The sequence below is a fragment of the Trematomus bernacchii genome, unplaced genomic scaffold (assembly GCF_902827165.1).
Source record: "Trematomus bernacchii unplaced genomic scaffold, fTreBer1.1, whole genome shotgun sequence".
Taxonomy (NCBI): Eukaryota; Metazoa; Chordata; class Actinopteri; order Perciformes; family Nototheniidae; genus Trematomus; species Trematomus bernacchii.
In genome coordinates, this window is record NW_022987564.1 from 17,433,680 (window position 1) to 17,444,732 (window position 11,053).

The following is an 11,053-nucleotide window of genomic DNA, read 5'->3' on the forward strand; positions in this document are numbered from 1 at the left end:
AATTCAATTTATTGAAATGTGAACCAAAAGTTAATCAAACATGTTTTAAATAAAAAGCACATATGGACAGAAGGTGTAAACCTATTAAATGTATAAGTAAACACATTTAGTCAAATAAAGTGACAGACTAGGCCTGATCAGGTGGTATCAGCTATGCATAGCTCCTCCATCAGGCCTGGTCCTCCTCGCTGAGGAAAGACCCTCAGTCTTCTCCAAACCAACAGACAGGACGTCCATCACACGGAGGTTTCTTTCTGAAGTCTCTGCAGCTCTCTGGACACCACGCTGTCTCAATCCATCCACACTGAATATGAGAGGGGAAAAATGAAAATAATAAATGCTTTAGACTATAAGAAATATAAAGTTGACTGTTGAGTTGCTCAGTTTTTTTAGATTGTCAATACTATTACTGTATAACTAATATCTCAGGTTAAGAGGCACCTTCAAATAAAGATTGGTCTTTAAATACATTTTGTCTTTTGAATTGTTTGTCTAAAGTCAAGGACCTAGAACTGGTACTTGTAGTTTTAATGATACAGTCTGGTTATAATGCTGTTTGGAGGAGGGCTCACAGGTAAGAGCACTAACTAGCTATCATCACATGTACCTTAGCTTAACTTAAATGTATTAAATGTATAATTAAGTGATGGCAAAATATAAATAACTAATGTCATGCAAACATATTAATATTAGCTTGATTCCAGTGTTTAATTTAGCACAATTGCATACAAACGTTAAGGGATTTTAAGATTCTGAAGTATTATGCTAAAAACTAGTTTTGCTGAATAGTCTCATGTCCGCTTACCTTAGAAACGTAAAATGCGACGGCAGTGTGCAGATAGTGAGCATGTTAGCTTAGCTTGGTAGCTTGAGCTAGCTCTGGAACTTCCAGCCCGGAGGCAGCAGGTCCCGCCTCGGCTCCGCCTCTTTGCCCTTATTTGGAGCAGGCGGGAGTGGAACTCTGACGCCACTGTCGAGCCGTTAGTGGCCGACTCCGCCTACTAAGGGCTTCTCGGCAACTCTGCAGAATCCTATGGGTGACGTCACGGACCCTACGTCCATTTATATATACAGTCTAAGGTTGGCACCATAGACATATATATGTAAAGAACCATGTGTACAAACAATATAACTTATTCTCTTCTGTTTAACATGTTGGATTGTGTATTGTCCGAGTCAGGGTTCTTTTTATTTTACTGTAACTTTGGAAGTTGTGTTACCAATGCTGTTGTGTTACTGTTTATTTGATACCAATTTGGTAATGCAATTAATAAAAACAACAACGTTTGGGTTCGTTCTTCAGATGACTGTGACGTTAACGTGTTAACTCAATAATGAACTCCAGCTCAACCAACCATATTGTAATATCTAAGTAATCATCTTGAAATATGACATTAATAATTGTAATATACATACATCTTATTGTGAGGTTGATTTCACATACACTACTTCGACGTTAGCTTGTCTACATACTTGAGCATAGCTACCACTCGCTTACACGCTAACCCAAGCCTTAACATTCATTACGTAGCTGATTAAAATCATAAACACATAAATAAAGTACTCGAATTTCCCTTACCGCAAAACGGCATTCATGCACCGTCTGTTTTAACCGCAGAGCGAGTCACAATAGTCCGATATATAAGCATGAAGAACAAACAAACACGGCCGGGATCAAGTTGTGTTCCCTGGATGAACTGACCAGGCAGAGTCCCTATAGCTTCACGGACGGAGCAGCTAGCAGAGAGACAAAAAGCTAACAGCAGCAGTCACCTGACAGAGCTGTCACTCAATGTGACCACGCCCTAATTTATGCAAAAACTTTAAGACCTAATATAAATAAAAGGATCGCGTTAGAAAACAATTCACTCACAGATTCATAATCACGAAGGTGGAATCTAACTATATACATAATAAAATGTATTGGAGCCAGGGCTAGAAACGTTTTTTTTCTGCTGTGAAATTGGGCATTTTAACATTGGGGTCTATGGAAATTGCTCCTTTCTGCAGTCATCGCCTATCGGCCAATATATGAACTGCAGTTTGTGGCACTTCCGTATTGGCGTCCCGGCTCTTCCCCAGAGTTTGCCGCTTGGTTGGCACACACTGAGGTCTTTTGGAGTTTACAGACCTTGCCATTTATCCAGGGCTTCTGGTTCGGGAATGTTGGTTACTACATCATCCATGCATTTCAACCCAGTCTCACTGCATTTCGTGTTATAGTCAAGAAATTAATTTAATCTATTGATTCGTGTTCACCAACACGATTTTCGCATTTTTTTCGTGTCACACAGAACGATTTTAAAAGCAATGTATTTCTATTGTTTCGTGCCTGCACCACGTCTTTTTGTCCGGAAGCTGTGTGGTTCATAAAAAAAATGTCTTACTCAATATCTTACCCTAAGCCTAACCCTAACCTTTTATTTTAATTAGTATAATGTCAGAGTTTTTTGCCGTCCGCGAGGAAAATAAATGGGGCTCAGAGCCTCAGAATACTGAAATCTGTATTTTTACTAATCTTTTTTTTCCTTCTAATTTGTTATTATTTGGTGCAGGCACGAAACATACTACCAATATAAATACATTGCTTCTAAAATCATTCTGTGTCAGAATACTGAAATCTGTATTTTTTTTAATCTCTTCTTCCTTCTAATTTGTTATTATTTACATTGCTTTTAAAATCTTTCTGTGTGACAGGAAAAAAAATGGGGAAATCGTGTTGGTGAACACGAATCAATAGATTACTTTCGTGACTATAACACGAAATGCCGTGAGACTGTGTTGTGCATTTGCCGCTATTGCAAATGATCTCATCCGTGTGTGTGTTCATGTTGTTGTCCTCAAACACAAACCACTGCGTGGTTTCAAAGCGGTGCTGGCCAGTTATTTATGTAGCCTACGTAAAATGTAGGCTACTTTGAGGTATGGCTAATGTGATTGCATTTCGAACGCAACTTTGCACCTCAGCTACAGGACAGGAAATGGTAGATGTTGGTACAGATAAAATCCACAAAGATGATCACTGGCATGAAACAAGATTAAGATTACCATGTTTGCTAATCCTAATCTCTTTAAGAGCATATGTCTCTGAGCCTTGGTAGTTTTGTAAAAAAGGAGGTAGCTACATGTTGCTGTTTACCGCTTTTGGTCAAAATACTTTAAATTATGTTTATACAAATATTTGACGAAAGAAAATAGAGTAAAATGGAGAGTGAAAAGTAAGAGCAAGACAGCGAAAAGGACAAAAGGGAAAGATTGAATCTCCCACAGCTAGGCTCAGGTGTGAAGGTCTGGCTTCCCGTCCGATAGGGCCTCTTCTCCCCGCCTGTTTTTCTCTTCCACACATTTGTTAAACTTTTAAGGAGGTAACCTTCTGAGTCTGATTAAAAATCTCTCATATCAAGCCTGGTTTTTCACGGTTGCAGAACTTGCAGTTACAAGAGCAAATGCAAGATGATACTGAAGAGAAATGATTGCTCTTCACTTCATCTAATTTATTTCCTCAACCAAACATTTTGGGCAACAAGGGGGGACATTTTCCAGCAAAACGCAGTGCTGTTTTAATACTTTAAGGCTGACAAAAGCCACTATCTTTATTTGAAGACCTCCATGACCTGCATCCATGTTCAGGGTTACATTTTACATTTCAAACTGTGGTGTTTTAAAGTGGTATTTTTGCCATTAGTAAATTAAATACAACCATTAAAAAACGGCAAGTCATCTGCATAGAAGGGTGAAAATCGTTTAATCTAGCACTAGCAGTAGCATGAGGAAAGCACATCAGCCCGGTTTACAATACTGACCAACAGTTTAATATGTGGCTTAAGCGTGTTAAAAACACTTTCAAAAACAACACTTTCCTGTTCCAGCAGAAAATGCATTATGTGTGTAACATCTACAAATCAGGTTTGAGTTCTTTTTTACTTGCCATCTTTTTTTATTTGTGTTATGTCGCCATCTGGTGGACACTTGGTGGTAAACTTAATAAGAGACAGTGAATTACGTGTGTCGTTGTATTTCCAGTCACAAGTATGAAAATGTTTTTTTAGCATTACATAAACTATGTGAAAGTTTATTTTGTCTGCATCATTTCTGTGGGACATTGTAATACAAAGCAGAACGACGTGGCCTGTAACCAATTGTTATTTTTTTAAATATAGTGTCATAATGATAATAATGTGTAGGCCTACTGTATGCAGTTTTTTTTAACTAATACTTTTAAAAGGCAATTCTTTCGATCCCTGGAACAGCCAGCATGTGTGTGCCTGGTCCATGAGCATGGTCTGATCGTTGTTGCCCGTAAACTCTAAATCCTTTGACTCCTCATCCCTGCATATTTTAATTCTAAACATGCAAACCCCTTTCTGACTGAAAAAAAGATAGCATGTCCTGGTCATCTAGTGCTCTGTGATCTTATCACTCCTCTGTTTCGTGGACCATTTGACTATAAATGACTATATATCTGACTATAATTCAATACATTAATTCAAAGACTTATTGGTGAAATGAGAATTAAAGTCACATTAAAAGTCTGTAAAAAGCTTTATACATACAGGACATGATGTATTGACACATAAGAGTGCCACTTCAAATAGGGGAAATTACTCTTGAACCCTCATTCCCCCTTTCCGGAAATGTCTTACTGCCAGTCTATTATATATCTCAAACTCAGGCTGTGCAGCAAACTTTGTTCAAATACACAGCACTTCATTTTATATTCTACTTGAAATCCCAAAATGCCAATTGCCAAACTGTCAAACAAAATATATATATATATATATATATATATAATAATAATGTGTAATTCTCTTGAACAGTGTTACATAGGAGGATTTTAACAACCTTATAGATACTCAAAGACAAACAAATAGTAAAAACATAGCTTAACTAAACATTCTAATTTAATTCCACTTGGGGGCACTTGAGATCTATTATTTCTTACAGCCAGTGTCACTCGTCACTATCCGATCTGCATCCCTGCCCTATCTGCAGTGCGCATGTGCGAGATGGTCCGCCATATTGGACAACTCCGTACGGCCACCCAACTAGGACACTTGACACAGTGGCGTTTGGCAAAGCACAAAAAGAAAACTCAAAAAACCGAGAGAGATGAGTTATTGTTATTACAACGTGACTTCACTATTATTTAACAACTCTTTTTATTGGGTTCTTTTATTTGGGGTTAAGTACATTGTCAGAATAAGTGAGAAATGGATTTAACTTCTGTTAGCCAGCTATATGCCATACATTTTTGCATACATTCACAGTAAATATTTATTCAGTATGATAGCTGTCTAACAGAAGTTAAATCCATTTCCGTGTTTTTACTGGCAAAACACCCAACTTGTCCAACATGAAAATATAGATTCTAGATGTGCAAAGGGTATTTTTGTAGGATACGACAAATATAGCCCAGCATTGCAAGTATTTTTTCCTGAGACAGGGAAAGTCCTGAAACATAGGCTGGTCAAATGTATCACCAAGAGTAGCGCAGATAGTCAGACTCAGACAAATCATAATATGGATGATGACACTTATGGAGAAATTATTCCCACAACACCAGCAGGGACACAAATGGTCAACCAGAATCAGAGAGAGCCTAATGTGGGTGTACAGTCCTATAGTGAGAAGAATATTGAGGCTAGTCAGATCCAGACAGATGGTACTCAAAGAGAACAGGGAGAGAGTGCACGACGCTATCCCACTAGGCAAAGAAACGCTCCAGAATATTTATTGGAGTATCAGTGTAAGGCTGATTGTAATGATGAAGGTGAAAATGTAGATTATTTCTACAGGGTTGCTTGTGACGTACCCAAAACATACATGCAGGCTGTAGGCTCTAAGAAATCAAAAATGTGGGCTGATGCAATGAAAGAGGAGATTAACTCTTTAACAGAGAATGAGACCTTCAGTCTGACCACACTGCCAAAGGGCAAGCAAGCAGTGGGAAGTCGTTGGGTATATGCAGTAAAGGAAAGCCCAGATGGATCTGAGATTTTTAAAGCCAGATATGTAGCTAAAGGCTATAGTCAAGTAGAGGGAATTGATTACAAGGACACTTTTTCACCGACAGCAAATATGACTTCTGTACGCAGATTGATGCAGGTGGCTATACAGGATGATCTTATCCTACACCAAATGGATGTGAAGACAGCTTATCTCCATGCACCAATAGACTGCGAGTTATATATGGAACAGCCCGAAGGTTTTGAGGAAAACTCTAAAACAGGGGAACACTTAGTGTGCAAACTCAACAAGTCATTATATGGTTTAAAGCAATCCGGGCGAAACTGGAACAAGTTACTGCATGATCATCTTACAGACAATGGGTTTGTGCAAAATGATGCTGATCATTGTGTCTACAGAAAAGAGTCTGAGAACGAAAGAGTTATTCTGTTGATATGGGTAGATGACCTACTTATAGCAGCCAATAACAACGGCTCACTCAGTGATGTCAAAGAGATGTTGAAGAGGAAGTTTAAAATGAAAGATTTGGGTGAACTTAAACACTTCCTAGGTATCGACATTACACAGAGTGAGGGGGAGATCAAAATGAGCCAAAAGAGACACATAGCAAAGATGCTAGAGAGGTTTGGCATGTCAGAGTGCAAACCAAGGTCAACTCCATGCGAGCAAAAGTTACATTTTGACACTGAGGGTGAAGTTATCGATTCAACAGGATACAGAGAGATAGTAGGTAGCTTGATATACATTATGACATGTACTAGACCTGAGGCCTGTACTACGAAGCTGGTTCAACCTAACCTGGATATGTTTGAGTTAGCCGGTTGGCCCAATCCAAAACATACGCGCTCTCGCTAAACTGTACTACAACGCTGGTTATCAAGTGGATCGCTCAAGCCAGCCGTGTCCTATCTAGTTAGGTGCGCGTTCACATGAAAGGGGTGGTATTTGGAGCATTCGACCAATCTCAAACACGGACAAGCGTTCTGACAGCGCAGCGTCATACTTCCTGAATGAAAAGTGAACTTTAATATTAATCAAATATGAAGAAGTTAAACTTTAAACATCCATGACTTAAACACTTTTTCCATGATAAAAGCCACATAGCTGCACCTGCAAGGTGAATACAGCTGGTAAAAGAAAAAGTGTTTGAATGCGTACATGAACAGGTTTATGAAATCACTGCCCCGTCCAAGACACGAGTGGATCTGACTTTAATTAGGAGAATTTGACTCGAGTGTTTCATCAACTTAATGTGTTGCTTAAAATAATACTTCTGCATACAGTATGTGACACTGTGAGTGTTGCACGGCCAGATACGGCTCAAGAAGCTGACTCAAATAAGGAAATATATGATACATTATGATGTGATATGATATGAATGATAATTGGACACATCGACGTCTGCACTCACAGTGCCGCAGACTGTACTTAATGTTACTCTGATCCGGTTACTTATGTCGTGGCAGATATTTAAGTAAGCTTTCTTAACGCTAATATTATAATAGTTTGATTGCTCTGAAGATGGGAGGGGATATTCTATTAATTTTCACGTTCACACAGTCAGTTGATTTTGGCCGGCCGTCTTTCCTGCAACGGCAGTTTTTCTGTATTTCCTCTATCCTGTAATATGAATTGATCGCTTTAAACTCCGCACACGGAGCTCTGATTGGTCAGCAGGCGGTGCTTTCACTGAGTTGATCTCTTAGCCTGCCACCTAACCTGATCCGGAGCAGGTTTGCCGCTCAGCATAAGTTACCATGGAAATCTAGCCTGCTAAAAAGAGAACCAGCGTCGTAGGACCGGAAAGCCCGAGATTTCCCTGAATTTAGCCGGCTAAGCGAAAATCCAGCTTCGTAGTACAGGCCTCTGATCTGAACTGGATTGTGAGTAAACTATCACAACACTTAGCAGAACCAAAACAACAACATTGGGCTGCAGCAAAACAACTGTTGAGGTATCTAAAGGGTACTATAGACCAAGAGCTACATTACAAGAAAAGTGAGGAAAGCCTAAAGCTTGAGGGATACAGTGATGCTGATTGGGCAGCCGATCAAAATGATAGGAGAAGCACAACTGGATATTGTTTCAGCTTAACTGAAAATGGTCCAGTTATATCCTGGAAAAGTAGGAAGCAGCCAACAGTGGCACTATCGACCTGTGAGGCCGAGTACATGGCATTAGCGGCTACTACTCAAGAGAGCATGTACCTTGTACAGTTATTAAAAGGGGTAGACTGCTTTGAGCCTCAATCTAAAATTGTTACGTGTATTGTTGTTGTTAGCATCTGGTGCTAGCTAGCTGCGCTAACGGATATAAGGAGCTGTTTCAACAACAAGGTGGAGGCAGAGTCCTCTGCTGTCAGACTGAGAGGCTGATAACTACAGCTCAGGTGAGGTAAAGGACTCTCTGAGTGTTTAGATCAGGGGTGTCAAACTCAAATACACAGTGGTCCAAAATTAAAAAGTCGGTACTAGTCGAGGGCCGGACTGGTTCAATGTTTATTGCAAAACGTATTGAAATGAACTTATTGCACATATTAAACCTGGAACTAACAAAGCTTAAATTATTGCCTATAAAAACAACATTAAACATTAAATAATCAGTTACAGTCATTTATTATGGCTCTATCTGCAGAGTCATTTCTTATGAGTACATTTTTCCAACAGCTTCAAAAAAACAATTTCCCTCAAAGAAAAAAACAAACATGCCCTGTTGTCGCAAGAATGAAAGTGCAGAAGGAAACATCCATTGAATCTGTGTGCTGCTCTGTGATGCTAGTTCAAGCCAGATACTTGGCATCTCATCTTGGGTGCAAGTTCATCAATGTTTGGGCTCAGGCTCTGAGCTGAGGAAACCCTCAGGATTGAGTGAAGGTGTGCGTGCAATATACCGGCAGGCGAGATCTAATAGTAATTAGAAATTATCCTGCGGGCCGAAATTAAATCCACCAAGGGCCTGATTTGGCCCCCGGGCCTTTAGTTTGACACATGTGCTTTAGATAGTTAACTTAGTCTAAGTTATCTCTGTGGGTCTCAAACGGTTTGGTCACCATTTATGTAAACACATATTTCCATTTGAGGGGGGAGTGATTAGTAAAATATGCATGAATAATAAAAAAATAAATGTTAACTAGGTGAAAAAAGGTAAGATAAACTTAAAAAACTTGTTGAGAGCTAAAACTAGTCTTTGCTTCTGCCTCAAAGGCCTTGAGGAGAGGAGGGAGACAGGAGAGGCTGATTCAGGAGCCCAGACACACTCACAACTATACATGAACCAAAAACAAATAAATAAACAAGTTTCAATGTTTTTTAATATTGGATATGGTATGTTATTGGTTATGGCCATGTTCTTATGATTTTATGATTATTTAAATGTATACAGTTCTGTTTCATATGGGTGTTTTTCCATAGATCTAGTCTCTTTATTTTCCCCTCAAAATGCACCAGATTGATGCATTTAACTCTAACTAACTTTATTTTTGGTATAGTAGATTTAAACTATAGGGCTATCACTATGGGCAGCAACACTGTAAATATTGACAAATAAATCCAGCAAAATGGCACAAAAAAAAACTGGTAGTGGCCTGGCTGGGTGTATAATTCCCGGCCTGTCCGGCCCTGCATCCAGGACATGGTTAAACCATACACCCCAGCACGTGCACTCCGCTCTGCATCAGCCAAACGGCTCGCTGCACCCGCACTGTTGACCCAAGTTCCCATCAGCAAAAACACATCGGTTGGCTCCAAAATGGTGGAATGAGCTCCCCATTGACATCAGGACAGCAGAAAGCCTACACATCTTCCGGTGCAGACTAAAAACTAATCTCTTTCGACTCCACTTCGAGCAATACAATTACTAACAAAGCACTTATATACTAACAAAGGACTGGCTTATCTAAAGCCAGTTGAGTAGCACTTGAAATGTTTTGGCTCTATGAAACCATTCTTGGTTGAATGCACTTATTGTAAGTCGCTTTGGATAAAAGCGTCAGCTAAATGCAATGTAATGTAATGTCTATGGCTTCAAATGTTGCTGTGCCTCTCGTTGGAGTGGTTTCCTGTGGACCTGACCATATTATTTTTTAATTTGCAGTAGCCTATGTTTTTGTATTGCTCTCACTAGATGGCACTCAGGAGCAATGGTTTCAACTTTTGCTTGCATCTGAAAATCCCCTACTATTTATTACCAATCTGCCAGGCAGGCTGTTTCCAGGAAATCACATGACTTTGTGAAAGTGCCAAATGCAACCAACCGGGGAGCTGTTACACCACCTTAGGCTTTTTCACATCTCAGGGTTGCTTTGTTTTTAGTGACATAAGAAGTTGCAATGTATCAATTGCCACACTCCCCAGGGGAAGTTAGGGGATTTACATAAAAGACAGTGGGGGTTTACCTGACCATGAAGCAGTACAAAGATCTCCCTGCTCAGTAAAAATCTAAATTATTATTGTGTGACTATATCTTTTTAATTTTAAAGATATTTTATAGTATGTTTCCCCTGTCTGTTGTGCTCTATTCAAATTGATTTTAACTGTCAAACAAAGTGAGCCAAGGTGTAGTAAAGAAGCGAGATAGGTGTCATTTCTGTTGTGCTTTATGCTGCATCAGTTACTCTTTACATTTGGTTTAAAGAGGAAAATAGAAGCAGGTTACAGTGAAGCTAAGCTGTCATGTGACTCTCTTCGTGTATTCAAGTGACAGAAAATAGAAAACAAAATAAACAATAGACTAAACATTCAGTTATTTATTTGATTATCTTGCAGTGGGAAAACATAACTAGTACTCAATTAGTATTTGCTTTTATGCTGCATTATACTTCTACTCTACAACATTTTAGAGAATACAAAATAAAGTATATTTTTACTTCACCACATTAAAATATAGTATGTTTTCATTTACAGATTAGGATTTGAATAACATTAACATTTAAAAAAAAAAAATACATACTGTATAATCAGTTGCAAAAGCATACATCTACTCTGGCCCTTTGGCACTGTTGAAGGAAAACACAGACACACTTTATTCACTTAAAACTTGTTCCGTCAAAGTGTCACCTAACCAAATCCATCTAACTGTTGCTCTGAAT